The following is a 3,492-nucleotide window of genomic DNA, read 5'->3' as shown; positions in this document are numbered from 1 at the left end:
CTCTAGGAGGGGGCTCTTGAGAGCATAAGCTTTTGCTTTTGCATTAAGCTGTTATGGCTTCAAGTTGTTGAGAAGAAGGTTGTTTGAAGGAAAATCCCTGAGGCTTCATGGCTTTGCCTTTTATTCTGAAAGGTAGGTTAGGTCTCCCTGGAGGCTATCATGCTGGCTCTTATCTGTGTCTTAGAATTCTTTTCCTGCCTTTGGATATTTTTGAACTGAAAATGACAACCCATGCAGGGATGAAGAGACCCCTAAAATTAACCTTGAGACGTTCTGGTCAAATATGTTTTTTCTTCTTGTTCTAACTTTATCCTCAAACTATCTTTTGGGGGGGGTGGGTGTCAGGGAAAATATAGGCTCACTATGTTGCAGAAGAGCTATCATGGTTGGTTATATATTTATTTCCAGAAGGTTAGTGTTTGAGCTCTACCTCTCCTTCCCAGCAATTACTATCTCAAATTGCCTTTTAATTAACTCTAGAGGACTGCTCAGGCACCTCTGTGATACTGAAAAACTGCTATGTCTCTGATTTTGAAATATATACAGAATTCAACTAAGACCCCATGCTAATCTATGGCCCCATAATATATTTCCTGAATTATCACAATAGAATCTTAGATACCTCTCTGCTTCTGCCCTGACCACTCTTCTGTCCATTTTTTCCTCTCAGTTTTAAAGCACTCACCATTTATTAACTGACCAGATTACAGAAATAACCATGGTAGATACCTTAGTTCATTCTCCTAAGAAGCCTGTTTATGTGGTCTTCCCGGTTACCAGCATCTCCACCTTCTACAAAACGGGTGGTCTTTTTTTTCATGCCACCTCGTGGAGAAGATAATTTGAAGGGCCACACGAAGTTGTTTGCTTCTTTGAAGCGCTTTCCAATAGTGTAGAGCTCAGGAATCAGATCCTCCATGCAGATGATGCCATATTTACCAAGAGATCGAGTAATCAATGTTATCTGTCAGGGCAATTCGTTTTTTGTTGATTTTGCCATACTCATGCTTGTAGATCAATTCATTTACTGACTTCAGGTTTGGCTACCCCCATGCAACACAGGGTTCCACAATCCTCAGCATGTTAATCAAAGCCTTGTTGGGCTTAACAAAGGTGTCGTTGAAGATTTTGGGAAGGTGAAGAAGTTGCAGCATCTTTTGGACCTTTGGGCTCACACCACTGATACCTCTGATCCTGATGACAAATGCCAGTTTGGGTTCCCCAGGTACATAGAAGTTGACAGCTTTTCTCGCTATCCTAGCCATTCGAATCTCAGCCCTGTGCATCTGCCTATATTCCTTGTGCTAGTGCTTAGCTTTTTCATAGGTGAGCTTCCTCCTTGCCTTTCGAAGCATCTTTTGGGCAAACTTCTTTCTCAGGCGCTTGATCTTCAGCTCTCTGAAATTCCTTGGCTTCTTCTTGAGGGTTCCTGGTGCAATAGGAACCTTTTTCTTCTCTTCTGCACCCTTCATGGTTCCAGCCGGGAATATGTTAAAAATAAGTCACAGTGATACTATCAAAATATAAGTGAGTGCATGTCACTCTTCTGCCCAAGCCTTGCCACAACTTGTAGTCTCGGTCAGGGTAAAAACAAGCCGTAGATAAGATACACGCGGGTCTGCACGATCTAGCTCCCCAACACCTCTTCCACCTCCCCTCTCATTGAGTCAGCTGCACTGGCTTCCTGTCTGTGCCTCTAAACATAACGGGGTGCTCCCCACTCAGCGCCCCGTGCTTCCCGGCCCCTCTGCAGCAGCGCCCTCCACAGACTACCCAGGCCACGCTCCCTCATTTCCTGTAGGTCTTTACTACATAATTGGGTTTTCAGGGAAATCGTCCCTGATCACTACTTAAAATTGTTGCCACCTCCCTGACACTGTTACATTTCCCAGCCTTACTTTCTCCTTTTTATTATCTTTAAGTTTTCATAACTTACTTACCTTATTTATTGCCTGTTTCCTCCTAATGTAAGTACTGTCAGGGCAGAGACTAGTTTTCTTTCTATTATCCTCCTAGTAGGTATATTACAACCACTTAATATTTCTTGAATGATTAAAAAGAGATATGTGTGTATTCTGAGAAACAAAAACAGTTTTATCATAAAGTGTATATATACATATATATGTGTATACACACACACACACACACATGTAAACTGAAATTTGATTTATTTATAATTCCTTATCCATATACAAAGAGTCCCATCTTTGCACGGCTATTATCGACCTATATTTTAGCTGCCACAGATTAGTTAAATAACACTATTTCCCCAGCAGCACAGTTCAAATGTCAGTTACCAGGCTCTAACATTAACTGCGGGTAACTGTGGAAAGCACAAACTTGGCTGCTATGACCTCATGCGCAGGTCATTACATAAATAACAGATCTGTGTCATGCTCAGTCCCGTCACATTGCTTCTCGCAAAGCCCTTTGGAGATGGGTCACTACATACATGTCACTCAGTTCGTGCACAGATACTAAACATGTGGCTGTATTGGCTCCTTGTCCCACTGATAAATCCATGTGACATTTTACAAAAATGTGTCATTGAAAGAGAAAATTGGCCAACAAAGCTGAAGGTGCAGCAAAGAAATTAAAAGTGTTAACAAGTAAAATTTAAACCAGTGGAAGTGGAGTCACAGGACGAGCTGACCGTGGCGATGTTGACGTGGCTGCTGTTGGACAGACTCTAGACGCCACCAATGGAACTGAGAGGAGGCAGACTGAGGGTGACACAGAGGAGGGAAGCAGTCAGAGAGAAAAGTCCCAGAGGAAGTGACACTGGAGAAAGCCATTCACACCAGAGGAACACTTGGTGACATTTCACATGACTGAAAGGGCAAAGGATCAAATGCTATCACTGGCCAAATTTAGAAAGGAGTGTGACAACGTGCCAAGAGAGATGAAAGGTGTTCTTCTTCCTGTGTATCATATATGATGAGGAAGTAAGTGCTGTCTGAACTACTGTTGATAAGTTATTTACAAAGAAATAAAACACTTGAACATCAATGTCTCTAATGTTTTAAAATGCAGAGTATTAAATATTAGTTGTATTTTAAAAAAATTTCTTACATACTTATAACTGACAGAGAATTTTTAAAGTTTTGAGAAACATTTTTAAAGGTCGCAGAACAATTATTAAGATTGAAAACTGCATGGTAATTATTATGGCTCCACACTACCATGCAGAGTGAGGACTGATTATAGTTAAGTATTTTACGATTTACAGAGATTTATTTATTAACACATCATTTGATACAAATTGGTAGAAAAAAAATGGAAGGATATTTTAATACAAGCTAGAGGCATAGTTACAGAGCTGAGAACACAGAGTATCTATTGATCTCATATTTTTATACTTCTCCTGAAATCAAATATTTCAGACATTTTTTTCACGTGTATTTTTCATGTGTAGAACTGTAACATTAGACTCCTGAATCTTTTTACTTGTGAAGCTTTAAACCAGTTCACAGATGCCCAAGTCAACCCAAT

The 3,492-nt window shown here is 40.4% G+C and overlaps 1 pseudogene across 1 annotated transcript; it reads right to left on the bottom strand.

The window, feature by feature from the left end:
• Positions 1-693: 693 nt before the first annotated feature.
• Positions 694-1,481, bottom strand: LOC308554538 (large ribosomal subunit protein uL30 pseudogene; annotated as a pseudogene). Its single transcript has one exon. The product of its transcript is annotated as a large ribosomal subunit protein uL30 pseudogene (transcript).
• Between the last annotated feature and the right edge of the window lie 2,011 nt (positions 1,482-3,492).

This window comes from Miniopterus schreibersii, assembly GCF_964146895.1.
Source record: "Miniopterus schreibersii genome assembly, chromosome: 3".
Classification (NCBI taxonomy): Eukaryota; Metazoa; Chordata; class Mammalia; order Chiroptera; family Miniopteridae; genus Miniopterus; species Miniopterus schreibersii.
This window is presented reverse-complemented; position numbering and strand designations above follow the sequence as displayed.